Source organism: Zingiber officinale, chromosome 1A, assembly GCF_018446385.1.
Source record: "Zingiber officinale cultivar Zhangliang chromosome 1A, Zo_v1.1, whole genome shotgun sequence".
NCBI classification, from domain to species: domain Eukaryota; kingdom Viridiplantae; phylum Streptophyta; class Magnoliopsida; order Zingiberales; family Zingiberaceae; genus Zingiber; species Zingiber officinale.
In genome coordinates this window covers 171,800,845-171,816,787 of record NC_055987.1, presented here as the reverse complement: position 1 = coordinate 171,816,787, position 15,943 = coordinate 171,800,845, and the positions used below count along the sequence as shown (strand labels likewise).

The following is a 15,943-nucleotide window of genomic DNA, read 5'->3' as shown; positions in this document are numbered from 1 at the left end:
ATCTGTTTTAAATAACATATAAAAATAATTTTAATTTGTTTATAAGTCTATTTATAATTATATTTATAAATCTATATATAATTTTATTTATAAATTTATTTCTATTTTTTATTATATTATATTTCTATATTCTTATCTACTACAAGAAACACACACACATTTCAAATAAATATTTAAAATAACTAATTTTTAATCCAGAAGTATCATAAAATTAACATTGGGATAAGTAAATATTTACATCATCTAATCAAATGTATAAATTTTTAAATCTCACCTTAAGTAATCTAATCTTTACATTCTATCACGATGCTCATGATCACAAGGATCATATCCTCATAGATATAATGATTTGAATATTTCACCTCTTAAATCATTTTACAAACCTTCTCCTTTTCTTTGCTTTGCCTACCTTAGTTGATAAACTTTTCTTCCCTCTCTCTATTTTTTGTGATAAGAAGTTCAACACTTTTTTACTTTCAATAATGTCTTCATCTATCCTCTTGCTAGTAGCATGCATGTCTATGATTTTTTCCCTTTGCCCTCCCTTGTCTCAAACTCCATGAGATGAATTACTTCATACGGATTAATGAACCAACCAAGTTTGTTGAGACAATCTAGCAAAATCAAAACATGAAATGAGTAAGTTTAATAAATATAAAAAACAAACATGCAATGAAATAACCTATATAAAAAAATGACTACTTACCAACAGTACAAATTTATATTATCTCCATTGAGATTTGGACCACAACCTAGGGGAGAAATGAGATAATCAAACTTAGGACAATTAACATATTAAGAATGTTAATGGCAGTCTGGATATAGAATGTTATAAGAAGCAATGTTGGTATATGATGTGTGATATTTATTTTTTATTACTGTAGTATGAAGTTCAGTAAATGGAGATGAACAAGTTAAATAGAAGACATAATAATAATAAAACTAGCTTAACACGCTTTAAAGTGTGCCTTTTGTTGACCTTTTGTTGACTGTTGGCTGAAGAATATGAAGCATATGTTATCATAACCACATGACTATTGAGGAGCAAAATGGTAATCAAGTATCTCCCATGAGCAGCACTTTCCTATCTTCACTGAAACTTTAAACTATCAGCAATAGCTAGCAGTTCCAGATGATTTATAATTAATTTTCAAGTAATTAATTAAGTATCAAACTCATCTCTGTGGGAGTTGATAAAGCAAATGATAGAGATGAGATCAGTGTTTGTGGTGAAATGTTTCAATCCTAGCATCCCTTTGAGTTGTTGCATGATGAAGATGACCGTTGTACCTCCCATGAAACCAGTGATCATCGAATGTGAGAAGAACTCCACCACTCAGCCTACATATGCACGTATTCATCCATCGAGATATATATATATATATATATATATATATATATATATAATTAGTGAAACCATTATCGACTTTTTTTTGCAGCTTACGTACACTAGAAATTAACGCACTTTAATTCTCATCAAGCGAGGAAAAACTATTAATAAATAGAAACTCTGCATGGTCTATTATAATTTATAACCTGAAGATGTCGAGCGCCGCTTGAAAGAGTCCAGTGAAGAAGGCGGCGGTGAAGAGCAAATGCGTGTCCAACTCCGGGTGGTCAACCGGCGATACTTTTGCTCCGATAGCCGATCGAAGCAAGAAACAGCTAGACGGCGGCGGTGCCCCCCATAGCCACGTTTGTGGAGCTACCAAATATCGCATAGATTAACGGTGGGATGAAACTCGAATCTGAAACAGGGACAAATAGTGATTAATTACTTAATTAATTAATCACGCATGTAATGGATTCCGAATTAATTAAGTAGATCATAGTACAGAGGCCGATGAAGGGGTGAAGGTAGGCGAGGCGAGCGTAGCTAATGCCTTTGTGGGACAGCGAGGATGGCGACGATGAAGCCGACGAGGAGATCACATTGGAACTTAGCAAGGTTATATTTTGGCCCCATTCCAGAATGGTTACCAAGTACGTGAGCATTAGCGTAGATCTCGAGGATTGGTGACACTCTGCCTCAGCCAGACGGTACCGAAATGGATCCTTTGGCAAGAACGTCTCCCTTAGATCCTCTCTCAAAGACGTGAAGGACCCTTTCCTTCTTAGGTTCACCTCCATGCGATCAATCTCATATCTACCTACAACTAAAAATAGATCGCGTTCGGTGGAGCCTTGCGTACCTTGGAGTTGTGCGTGATTTGGGATCGGGGAAGAAGATCGTGTGAGCCTTAAGTTGGAGTCGCGCCTACCTTCGAGCCATGGCGATTTGGGACAGGAGAAGAAGATCGCGTGCGCCTTAACTTGGAGTCGTGCCTACCTTGGAGTCCTGCGCGATTTGGGATTGGAGAAGAAGATCGCGTGTGCGATTTGGGACTGGAGAAGAAGATCGCGTGTGCGATTTGGGACTGGAGAAGAAGATCGCATCGCGTGGAGATGCGTCGGGTGGAATTTGGGAGAAATTGCAAAGGGTAAGGGTTTTTAATGAATTAAAATAAAGTATTTTTCTGATTACTTAATATATTTTTTTTCAAATTATATAAATAATAAACAGATTGTTTTTCTGTTAAAAATATTTTTAAACAGATTTATAAACGAATAAAATTTTGTATCAAATTTCGTTGTTATTCCGTATTTATTTTGGTTTATAAAAATTTATTTATAAATTCTGTTTCTAATTTATTTTAAATTTTGTTTTAAATTTTTTTTGTATATTATTTTTATTAAAAAAATGAAACAGATAATAATTTCGTAGCAAATCCGTTTATAATTTACTAAAATTTAAAATGGATCTTATTTCCGTTTTAAAAATCTGTTTCTGAAACCCTATTTTCTTGTAGTGTCGGCTGCTACACTAGTATTTGTCCTAGTGGGAGTAGTGCTAGCTTATCTAGTTTGTTAGTGTTCTGTTTACTATCGTTATGTACGAATAGTGTTAGCTTATCTAGTTTTTGAGTCATGTAATAATTTCTGTCGTTATATATGAACAGAGTTATGATAAATAAAAAGTTATGTTATATGTTAATAAACTTGGAAATGATTAGTTCATTTCATGACATGATTAGTTCATGTGAAAATAATTCGTTCATAAATCCATATGATTAGTTCATATGAAAAATGATTAGTTCATTTTAATAATGATTCATTCATTAGATGGGATATATGTAATCTGATTGATCAATGTTGATTAGATTAGAACATACAAATGATGAGTGGAAACAATGTTATCACTTGATTTTGTAAACTAACTCTAATTTACACTGAGTCAATAGTTAATTACATATATATGAATTACACTGAAATAATAAATAATGTGTTTATTTATGTAGATCATGGTAACTAAAAACATTATAACTGAACTCAATAAGGGTGAGAAATTGTATGAGAATAACTACAAAATCTGACACCTCAAGATACAATACGTTCTTGAGGAATAAGAAGTTCTAGAGGCTGTAAATCAATTTTTTGAGGAACCGGTTGATGGTTCTACAGCACAGCATAGACGTGACCTTGATGCCTATAAGACATGGAAAAGGAAGGACTCCATTGCTAAGGGTATATTGATTAGTTCAAAGGTGGATGACCTGGTATTTGAATATGAGCCATTACCATCGGCTCATGTTGTCTGGGTAGCCCTTAGAGAGAAGTACAGTGGAGTCAGTATGAGTAAGCTCCGTCAGTTAACTATCAAATTTGATAGCTGTAAAAAGCGCTCGAATGTTACCATGACCCAACATCTCAAGGAGATGGGTAACATGATTGAAGAGCTTAAGACTGCTAGTTATGTGTTAACCGATGAACAACAGGTTCAGGCAGTTATCCATTCCCTTCCTGATTCTTGGAAACGATGAAACAGAATCTGACCCGTAGTGAGAGTATCAAAACTTTCACTGATGTCTCACACCATGTGGAACTTGAGGCGGAGAGGATTGAATCCGCAAGGATTTCTGGTCAAACTTTTGTAGCTGAAGGTTCTGGTTCCAAGAATAAGAACAAATGGTTTAAGAAAGGAAAGGGAAAAGGAAAGGAGGTTAATGCTGTTGTGCAAAAAAACCAAATCAAGAAGAAAGGAAAGAAAAATGGACAAAAACCTAGGAGCAAGTTGACCTGCTTCAACTGTGGCAAGAAGGGTCATTTTGCTCAGGAGTGTGCTGAGCCTAAAATGGTATATCCATTTTTGTCTTCTTTCCATGAGCAATATGTTGCAAGTACAGTGTTATTAGCTGATTCGTATCCTTTGTGGATTGTAGATTCAGGAGCAACGAACCACGCAGCTCGTGATCGAGCTACATATGTGAAGTATCGTCGGGTATCAGCTGGCAACAAATGGATATATGTAGGAAACAATGCAAGAATTGAAGTCAAAGTAATTGACACTTGCAAGCTCAACCTACGTGGTGGAGGCACCTTGTTTCTACATGATGTCATGTACGCTCTTGAGATTCAACGAAATCTAGTTTCCGTTATTTGTCTTCTTGATTTAGGTTACAATGTAAATTTTTATAGTCGTTGTGTGGAACTTCGAATTCACTCTGTGTTAATTGGGCATGGTTTTGTAATAAATGGTTTTATGGTTCTTGATATAGAACCAAATAATAATGATGGTTGTTTTTCAAACATTGCTCTTACTAGTAATGCTGATATAAATGATGAAATTTGGCATGTTATATTGGGACATATAGGACAAGAACGAATGAATATATTAGCTAAGGAGGGTCTATTAGGCACTCATGCTAAGATTAACTTGTCTATATGTGAGCATTGTCTTGCGGGAAAGACGACTAGGAAACCATTTGGTAAGGCTATTAGGGTTGAATCACCATTGCAATTAATTCATTCGGATATTTGTGGTCCAATGAATATGAATGCTAGAAATGGGAGTTCTTATTTCATTACATTTATTGATGACTTTACACGTTTTGGTCATGTGTATTTGATTTCTCACAAATCTGAAGCATTGGATTGCTTTATTCGTTACTTGAACGAAGTTGAGAATCAATTGGAATGTAAGGTTAAAACTTTGTGCACTGACCATGGAGGAGAATATTTGTCTGATCAGTTCAAGACAATGTGTAATGAGAAAGGGATCATTAGACAGCTGACTATCCCTGGAACTCCACAGCAAAATGGGGTTGCTGAAAGAAGAAATAGGACTCTTCTTGAAATCGTTAGGTCTATGATGGCGCAGGCTAATTTGTCAATCTCCTATTGGGGAGATGCATTATTAGTTATGGCCTATATACTTGATAAAGTGCATTCAAAGTCAGTTCCATCTATCCCACATGAACGTTGGATAGATAGAAAGTCGGATTTGAGTAATCTGAGAGTTTGAGGGTCAGCTGCCTATGTTCATAATAAGACTCACGAACATGGAAAATTAGGACCCAGAGGTAAGAAATATATCTTAATAAGGTATTCTGAAACTTCTAAGGGTTATGGATTTATTGGTGAGCAACAAGATGGAACCATCTATGAGATAGAGTCAAAAGATGCTACTTTCTAGAAATTGAGTTCGCAACACGAGGTGAAGTTGATAAGACAATTCCTCTATATGAGATAGAGGAGGAGGATAATGTTCCTTTATCAATAGATCAGGAGATGCCTGAATCTAGTCAACCGAGTGGGAGTAATTTGTCACTGAATGAGTCAGTTTCTCAACAGTCTAACCTTCAAAGAAGTAGTCGTCAGATTATTCCTCGGAGAAGGTTTGATATTAAGAATGAGGCATTGATGGTTCTCCCAGTTGATGATGAGGAACCTCGAACACTTGAGGAAGCTTTGAGAAGCTCAGTTAGAAAAGAATGGAAAGTTACAATAAATGAAGAAATGGATGTTGGTCTCCGTGGGTGTTTCGATGTGATCAACCAAGTTGGTTAGGTCCTGCTTTGTGTTTGATCCCTGTGTCTGAGTGTGCAGGAGCTTAGGAGCTCAGGAAGTCGAGCGAAAAACGCAGCTAGTGAGAAGGATGACACGGGAAGGGAGCCTACGGGCTCGGTGCGTCCGAAGGACGAGAGAGCTGCGGAAGAGTACTCCGGTGGACGAGAAGAACGTGCGTGGCGTTCGAGGGACAAGAAGCCGGAAGGAAGCTTGCTCGAGGAGAAGGCCGGAAATTGGGTTCGGGTGAGCCCTATTTCAGTTGACCGGAAACACCCAAAAGAGCGAGACTTCGAAAGACGAAGCAAAGAAGTAAGTTGGAAAATCTGCCAGCCAGCTTGGAGGCGCCTTCATCAGGCTTAGAGGCGCCTCCAGCTTGAGGGTGCCTTCAACCCCTGTTGAAGGCGCCTCAGACCCGGCATAATTGAACGTTGAGCTTTTTGATAAAGTTTTATCCACCCACTCGATGGAGGCGCCTTGGACCCCTGTTGGAGGCGCCCTGGACCCTCGAGATCAGATTTCCAGAGGCTATTTAAAGGTCCCTGGAACTAGGAATTCAATAGCAATTGAGTATTCAACTCTGTAACAACTTCCTAGCAATAGTTCTGAGTCGTTAGTGTGTAAAAGGCTTCTCCGCCTTCAGCAAAGGAGATCTTCTACTGCGCTTTTCTTATTGCCCTGGATTAACAACCCTCTTGGTTCTAACCAAGTTAAATTTCTGTCTTCTTGTTTCTTTATTGCTTTATTATTTTATTTACTATTGCACTACTTGAGTTGAAAGTACGAGGAGGGTATAATTTTAATTTTTCAGAAGCAATTCAGCCCCTCTTGCCGGCCTCCGCTGCACCTACAATGGAGTCAATGAGAAAGAATCAAGTTTGAGATTTTGTCGATCTTCCTCCAGGCCGAAGGGCTATTGGAAATAAGTGGATTCTCAAAATAAAGAGGAAAGCAGATGGATCGATTAATCGATACAAAGCTCGATTGGTTGTAAAAGAATATACCCAAATAGAGGGTATTGACTTTGAAAAGACATTCTCCCCAGTTGTGAAGTTTGTGTCAATACATGTCATCCTAGCTATAGTTGCACAATATGACATGGAATTACATCAGATGGATGTAAAAATGGCTTTTCTTAATGGTAATCTTGACGAAGAAATCTATATGGTACAACCAGAAGGTTATGTTACTGAAGGCCAAGAGAAAAGAGTATCTATACTTCGGACGTCTATATATGGGCTAAAGCAAGCGTCAAGACAATGGAACATAAGATTTAATGAAGTAATATTGTCTTATGGTTTCGAAATGGTCAATGAGGATCATTGTGTTTACCTAAAAAAGGAAAAAGGAAAGTTTGTCATTTTGTCATTATATGTTGATGATATGCTAATAGTTGGAAGTGACATAAAGTGTGTGATAGAAGTCAAATCCTGGCTTTCATCATAATTTGACATAATAGATATGGGAGAAGCAGAGTACATCTTAGTAGTGAAGATCATTAGAGACCGATCAAAGAGACTTTTGGGTTTGTCTCAAGAAGCTTATATCACTAAGATGCTGCAACACTTCAATATGTCAAATTGCAACGTTGAACAGACGCCTATAGCGAAAGGTACTCTCTTGAGCAAAAGTATGTATTCCAAGACTCCTAAGGAAATAGTCGAAATGAAGAAGAAACCATATGCCAGTGCTATTGGTAGTTTGATGTACACTATGTTGTGTACTCGTCCCGATATAAGCTATGTTGTTAGCTTAGTTAGTCGTTTCTAGTCAAACCCAGGATCAAAACACTAGAAAGCCGTGAAGAGGATATTTAGATATCTCAAAGGAACAACTGATTATTGCCTCTGTTTCCAAGGATCAAATATGAGCCTAAGTGGCTACTCAGATGCAGATTGGGCAAGGGACCTTGATAACAGAAAATCCACATATGTCTATGTCTTCTTGCTGAATGATGGCGTCATCTCATGGAACAGCAAGAAACAGGCTTGTGTAGCCTTGTCGACAATGGAAGCTGAGTATGTGGCTTGTGCAGCGGCTGTACAAGAGGCTGTCTGACTAAGAAGGTTCCTGAAGCATCTGAAGATTGCTGAGGATAGTGGGAGTCCTGTTACAGTGTACTGTGACAGTCAAGCTGCAATAGCTTTTTTCAAGGATCCCAAATATTACAGCAAAGATAAGCATATAAAAATTCAGTATAATTTTGTAAGGGATATTGTTGACAAGAAAAAGGTTATTCTTGAGTACATCCCTACAAGGAATATGCTTGCTGATCCTTTTACTAAGCCATTGACTAAAAAGTCATTTCATCGGCATGTGAAGTCTTTGGAACTTCGAAGAATGTAACTAATTGTAAAGACATTTTGATAAATGAAAAATGTCATGATCTATTCAGTGTATATGTCTTGGTTATTTTCAAATAAAAGTCTCGATAAGCATGTTGGCAGATTGAGATTGGTCCTCTCATATGGACAATCATCTCTATTTGTTAAGTACAAATAGAGGTAAGACCGTTGCTTATGAGACAGCTTATGTAGCTGTGAATAGAGACATACCCATAAGTTAAGGTCGCCTTGATATTTGTGTCAAGATGAGATCATTTGTGTAATGATTGGAGTAAATGCACCTACCATTTACTGAATCTGCTTTAGGCCAGATTAGAATTCATATGTTGAATTCAGGATTAGACATTGGTAATGTCTAGATCGAAATTTGTACGATGTTAAATTTTTGAAAAAAAAACATGCGCTCTTTTTGGTAAAGAGAATAACATCGTAGCATATGATTCATACCACATGTGCTATGGCGACAAGAAGGGTAGTAGGAGAATGGATCTCTGCTTCTCTACTATGTGAGACCCTTGAGATTATAAGTTAATCTCGATTTTTCCCTAAGTGACTATTTAGCTGTCTACGTGAAATTCTGATCAGTGTCTACTACTTTAGCATGTTTCCTATTGGCTATGGATGATTCGGTCTATGGAGCTTAACTAGGAAAGCAACTGATTAGAATGAATAGATTCTAGCTAAAAAGGAATATTAAGATTGATTTACACCTGTGACATTTATTCACTCGTACCTGTTACATTTTTAGTTCAGTACATAAAATGTAATTGTGAATAATTTGTTTGATTGGAAGTGTTGAACATGCTCTTGACATATGGTCAATATGAGGGATTAGAAATGTTCATAATGATGTAAATAATTTAATCTGGGGTAAAGGCAAGTCATTTATGTCTATGATTCGTTCTATGGACATTTATATCTCTGATTTGTTCTGTGGAGTAGCTAAGTAAGGTGTGACAATCTTCTTAGCAATTGAATGCTCACTGTGCTTGCTGTCGCACGAACCATTTTCTCTAATGTATGAAATGAATGTTCTTATTTGGTCTTTGTGACTATTTTGCTCTGGTCTTCGTAACTTGATCCTCATAAAGTCTTGTGACTTATTTGGTCTTTGTGAATAAATTTTGCTCTGGTCTTCGTGACTTGATCCTCATAAAGTCTACGTGACTTATTTAGTCTTTGTGACTAATTTCGCTCTGGTCTTTGTGACATGATCACCTTGTAGTCTATATGACTGACATGGTCTATGTGACCATATGGATAGACTTGGACGAGTGGAAGATGTTAGGTGTTACTGGAGACGAAGGGTTCCCCTTCGTTACTCCCTTTACTGCAAACGGCAAGGAGACGAAGGGGCGTCCTTTCCCCTTCGTCTTCCTCAGGCTTCCTATAAAAGCAACGTCTAAGCACATATCCACAGAGATCAGAGGTGTGCGAGTGAAGCGGAGGTGATCAGCGAGCAGAGGAGAACGCCCAGAGGCCGGGAATTGGTTCGTGAAAGAGTTCGAGGAGGTTCCGTGAGGCGATCTTCTCGGCAACAGCAGCAGCGCCGTCTCTAACGGTTCTTCGGTGATTTCTTCGGGAAAGACTGTGAGGGGTTACCGCTTTACTTCGCTTTAGTTTTCATGCTCTCAAATTACAAATAGAAATGACTATCTATGAGAGAATATTTAGAGTCTATAACGAGACACCCAAATTTTGATGAGGGCAAGACATCTGACAATTCATCTTATATGAATAATTAAGAAAACAACCTATTGCTAAGAGGGAAATAATGAATGTAGAGTAGAAAATCTAGATATGTGTATAGAATCTTAATATCTATTCTGACCTAACACTCTATAAGATATGATACAAGCATGATTGGATATTTCAAAGTGAACATTGTACATCTCTTTTTATTGGTATAAACACATTTACCTATAAAAAAATTCTTTAAAAATTATCTTAATATAATTACAATAATAAATAATTATAATTATTGATCAAATTTTTTTACTAATATTTTAAAAAATTGTTAATTAAACTTTAATAAAATTATAAATTAAATTGAATATATTACCATTTAAATTTGGGTCTATAAATTCATCTATAACTATTAAAACTACTAACAAAATTCAATCGGTAAACTTTATTTTGATCAATAAAAAATTAAAAATATTAACTAAAATTTATTTCACCTATAAAGTAAATAATTTAATTATCAATTAAAATTATTTATTTTATTTATATTTTAAAATATTTTATTATTTAAAATTAAATTTGTCTAGAAAATTACCTGTAAATTTATTTTTGGCATTACAATTTTACCACTAATTATTTCTATTATAGCCGTGATATCGCTACAACTCACGGTGTAATACATGTTGTCCATTGATCTTAAACTTTCCATTAGTTGGCATCCACTATAAAATTCCATGCATCATACGTCGAATTTCATAGAAATTCAAAGGAAGAGTAATGACTCCTCAGCTACCATATTCGCATCTAAGTTCTCTTGCATTTTTCACATCTTTTGTGCTTCTCATTGCATCAGCTGCGTATTCAAATGAAGAAAGAAGGGTACGTAATTCAAAAGAAAAGAATATATATATATATATATATAGTTTGTAGATTTCCTTTGTAAACACGTATTGTTTTAATCTGTACTGAATGATCAATGGTACCACCACCATATATAAATGTCATGGATGCAGCAGATTTATATTGTGTATATGGGAGCTCAACACGCATCCCAGTACCCAACTTACGAACTCCATCTTAATTTGCTCAAAGAAATTCTCGTGAACTGGTAATTAATAAATTGATATGTTGTTTATTATATTTTGTCAAATTTTGAGACTAAAACAAATTATGAAAATGCAGTTCACCTAGTGAGTCTTTGGTGTATAGCTACCAACAGAGTTTCAGCGGATTTGCTGCCAAACTTTCGATTGATGAGGCCGACAAGTTGAACGGTATATTAATTTATATTTATATATCGAATGTAGGAGGGAATAGTTTTAATTAATTTTAGATCATATGTTATAAATTAATATATACCAACAATTGAACACATACGAATTAATTAATTAATTAATTAATTAATTAATTACAGAAAGGGATGGAATAGTTTCGGTGTTTCGTAGTAAAACCCTGAAGCTTCGCACAACGAGATCATGGGATTTCCTCAACTTCCCACAGAGTGTTAACAGAAATCCTCCACTGGAAAGAAATGGAAGGGTGCTTGCGTAAACATGACATGCAACAAGTATGTATATAAAATTTGCAGTTATATGTTTCATCGATTCGATTTAAAGTTGTGACTAATATAAATTAATTAATTAATTAAATATGATCGATTGAATTCTTAAGTAAAATCATCGGGGCACGCTACTACAATAGCTTCGGCGATTACACGTCGAACGAACCATCGCCGCGCGACTTCAAAGGTCACGGGACGCACACAGCTTCCACCGCCGTCGGCCGGAGCGTCTCCCACGCCAGCCTCTACGGCCTCGCTAAGGGCACTGCCCGAGGGGCCGTGCCTTCAGCGAGGCTAGCGGTGTACAAGGTGTGCTGGGCGTTCGGGTGCACCGATCAAGACATCATGGCAGCGTTTGACGATGCAATCTCCGACGGTGTCGACATCATCTCTCTGTCAATCGGCGGCTCTAATTCTCTGGATTATTTCCAGGACTCGATAGCTATCGGCTCCTTCCATGCTATGGCGAATGGAATTTTGACATCGGCCGCCGCTGGGAACAACGGGCCGAAACATGGCACGGTCTGTAACGTGGCACCGTGGATGGTGTCGACGGCGGCAAGCAGCATCGATAGGCACATCATTGACAAGGTGGTCACCGGTGATCACATTTCCACTTTGGTGAGTGAGTAATTAGTCCATTTCAATTTAGAGATAATATTAATGTGATTTAATTTTGACAATATGCAAAAATTAAACTTGCTAGTCTTATAATTTATGTATTATACTTATTACTTTAGATAATGTTGCACTCCATTAATTCCTTTTATATTTATACTATATGCTCTCTTTCTCTCTTTGTTTTTCTAAAAAGAATGAAAATAAGGAATTATTATATATTTTTAAGTAATTTTTGAAAGGGAAAAAAAATGCAGGGAGTTTCTGTCAATACGTTTGCGACAACAAATAGGTTTCACCCGTTGATCTACTTACCGGGAAATGCAACTACTTCTCCAGGGTACGAAGATACAATGCTATATATATTCTCTATCTTCTTGTATATAGTTACGTTGCGACCATTTTGATCTGAGGATATATCAATTGCCAAATTAACTTATCTACTGCTTAATTTCTGTGTTTCAGGGATTGCAGTATGCCAGATAAAAACGTGGTGAAAGGAAAGATTCTTCTCTGCAAATTACTCTCTTACGAAACTTTTACTAAGGGCATTCAAGGACTGATATCTATAGATGACTCTTCACTTAATATTTCCTTCTTATTCCCAATTCCATTCATTGTAATCAGCTCATTGGATGGCCTCAACCTTTTGAACTACATAAACAACACAAAGTGAGTACTGTTTATATATAATTGAGGAAATATATAATTATTAGCTAGTATTATTTTAATATCATCTAGCTAGCTAGCTAATTTGTTGAGAAGTATTGCATGCACTTAACTTCTTTGCTTGTATTTCCATAGTTCAATATCGAGGTACGTGTATATATACTATTGTTGTACTATATAATAATCCATGTATATATATGATCTTGGCCAGAAATCCTGTGGCTAACATCCAAAAAAGTGAAGCAGTTTTCGACTCCGAGGCTCCCTTGATTGCTTCCTTCTCATCGAGAGGCCCCAATTTAATCACCCCTGACATCTTGAAGGTCAGTAATTAATTAATTAATTAATTAATGATTCATCATTAATCACAGTAAGTTATATTACCTTCACATTTTTAATGGATTAATCGCAACTTAATTGGCAATGTACTACTAATTTGTGTTTGCATGCATGCAGCCTGATATAAGTGCTCCAGGAATTGACATTTTGGCCGCCTGGTCACAGGTTGCATCGGTGTCAAACCTCCCCAACGACACAAGGGTCGTCAACTACAACATAATCTCGGGCACTTCCATGGCTTGCCCGCATGTAACCGGTGTCGCCGCCTACGTCAAGTCTTTCCACCAAAACTGGTCGCCGGCAGCCATCATGTCTGCGCTCATGACGACAGGTCTCTCTAATTGTCATATATATATATATATATATATATATATATATATATATATATATATATATATATATATATATATATATATATATACCTTAATTTCTTCTGTTTTCTTTTCAGCTAAATTTTTTCATTTTGTCCATGTTTAATTTAATTTATATGTACAGCCAAACCGATGTATCCTTCCGCCGGCCAAGACCAATTATCGTATGGAGCCGGCCAACTGAACCCGGCGAAGGCCGTCGACCCAGGTCTTGTCTACGACGCCGGTGCCAGTGACTACGTGCAAATGCTCTGCGACTCGGGCTACAACGAAACCATGATCAGGATCGTCACCGGCGACTCCAGTTCCTGCTCTTCCAGTACCAGTACTGGAACGGCGAGGGATCTCAATTACCCATCCATGGCCTTACATGTTCAGTCCGGCAAAGCCTTCGCTGCCAAGTTCTTGAGAACAGTGACCAACGTCGGCAGCGCCCGACGCGGCAAGTACAAGGCCGAGGTCCGGGCTGATCGCAGACTTAATGTGGTGGTGAATCCTAGTAAGTTGAGGTTTTCGGAGTTGAATGAGAAGAGACAGTTCACTGTGTCGGTTTCTGGCGGGCCATTGACAGGGAACTCGACGGCGCCGGCGACGGTCATTTGGTCGGACGGGAAGCATCTGGTGAGGAGTGTGATGGTTGTCTACACCGATTTCTCATCTTGATTTATCAATGTGAAAAATATGTATTATGTTACAATTATATTTTGTCAATGTACATAAGAAAATATTATATTACCATTCTACTTAATTCATCACATGATTGAATAACAATCTCCAAACTTCTATATAATACTCGTCGTAAGTAAAGTATTTATGATGCATTTAATTCACAATTCACCTAATCGGCAAGTGTAATATAATATTGAGCGTAGTAGTGGGTCGAGCGGGAGGCCGGACAAAGAGCTCCCAAACTACTAAGCCGCGAGGCCGGATAGGGAGGTGCTAAACTTGAAGGCAAGTCCATCGAGCAAGCTGGGCGCTGCTAGTTAAAAAGCAGAGCTAGTAGGTTGGGGGAAGGCTGCCGAATAGGGAGATGTGCTGAGCATTGCTGATCATGTTAGCAATTAATTAAGCATGAGCTACTTGTGGTGAACTGAATCGTATTCGAATGCTATCAATAGAAAAGCACTCGCACTATAAGAAAAAAAGTTGAAAGATAATATTTTTTACGTGTTGTCTATGTGACCTAAAAAGTATTGTTAAAAATACTATTGTTAAAAGTCCGCAAATAATGTTTTTGCTACCCTTAACTAACAATAGATGCAACATCTATAAACAATTTGGTTAGAATGCAAATGGGCTAAGCCATGCCCCACAATAGAAGCTAATCACAAGGTCCAAATAGTTGAATTATTTTGACTATTCAAGTATTTCGTTTAGAGCCAATGTTTGACTTTGTTTAAAGTTTAGAAATAACAAGTTCTTATGTTTCCATATAATGCACATATATAATGATGTTGCATTAAAGTCAGTTTGGAGATGGTCTTGGAAATGTCCTAATGAAATTAAGAAGATAAAAGATGATCTCTGATCTAAATAAACTGATATAATTTACTAGCAGCAGATATATATATATATCCAACATCCTTACCAATCACTTAAAGTCATCATATTCATAAGAGAACTCTCTACTTCCTACAAATTTTAACAAAAGAGAGGTTATTAAGGCCATGCAATTTAAGACAAAGAAACAAACATGACTATTATTAATTCCAGCAACAGGATATCGTGCCCCTAAAGAAGTTTCTCTTTCACTGTCTCTGGGGTTTAGATGCAAGGAATGGATAGCAATTAAAATAAAATCAATCTTAAGACGTTTATGTAAAGCCAAAGAATTTATTTCAACAATGGAGTATTTAATCTAGTAGAGCAGTTGAGAGATTATTTGGAGATAAACTTCAAAAGCATGATGTTAGCTTCTCCCACTTGACACTAATGGTGGCTAGTGTGCAATTACTTTCCATGACTACTTGAGTGATAAATACCCAGAACTTGAGCTTGGAGAAAGAAACAACAACTAGCTGCCTCTCTCTTTTTTTTAATGAAATGCCTCCTTTTAAACCTGCTATCATTTCCTTAAAATTGCTCAGAAAAGATATTTAAGAAAAAGCCACTTCCTCATTAATGGCATTACCTCATCAAAGATCACTTGAAAGAAAAGAAATTCCATTGTAGTAAATTGTCATAAGTTGCTTGTCGAATTACTCATTTTGGTCCATCTCCATTATTATTCTCCTCCCTCCATGTTCAGAGTAGTGTCAAGCCACAGCCTCCTCTGTTTATTCTTCTCTTGTAACCTAAATATAATCTTGCACACCTTTATCCTTTAATTTCATGTCATAAAGAAAGTAACAGAATGCCTTGGTATAGGTATTGGTCCTATCCATGTATGACCAAATCGAAGCTCATGAGCTTGTCCAGATAATTAGTTGCATACAAGCAATGAAACATGATACCTTAACATTTATAGCCTT

General features: G+C 36.8%; 2 long non-coding RNA genes and 1 pseudogene across 2 annotated transcripts; 1 reads left to right on the top strand and 2 right to left on the bottom strand.

The window, feature by feature from the left end:
- Nucleotides 1–233: 233 nt before the first annotated feature.
- LOC122012451 lies at nt 234–1,089 on the bottom strand. Its single transcript, XR_006120222.1, has 3 exons — nt 980–1,089; nt 707–752; nt 234–614 (listed from the first exon to the last, which is right to left on the bottom strand). It is a non-coding gene; the product is annotated as an uncharacterized LOC122012451 (long non-coding RNA).
- Nucleotides 1,090–1,265: 176 nt separating this feature from the next.
- LOC122012444 lies at nt 1,266–1,981 on the bottom strand. The gene is made up of 3 exons (XR_006120221.1): nt 1,836–1,981; nt 1,537–1,748; nt 1,266–1,341 (listed from the first exon to the last, which is right to left on the bottom strand). It is a non-coding gene; the product is annotated as an uncharacterized LOC122012444 (long non-coding RNA).
- Nucleotides 1,982–9,467: 7,486 nt separating this feature from the next.
- On the top strand, nt 9,468–14,132 carry LOC122006789 (annotated as a pseudogene).
- Nucleotides 14,133–15,943: the final 1,811 nt, after the last annotated feature.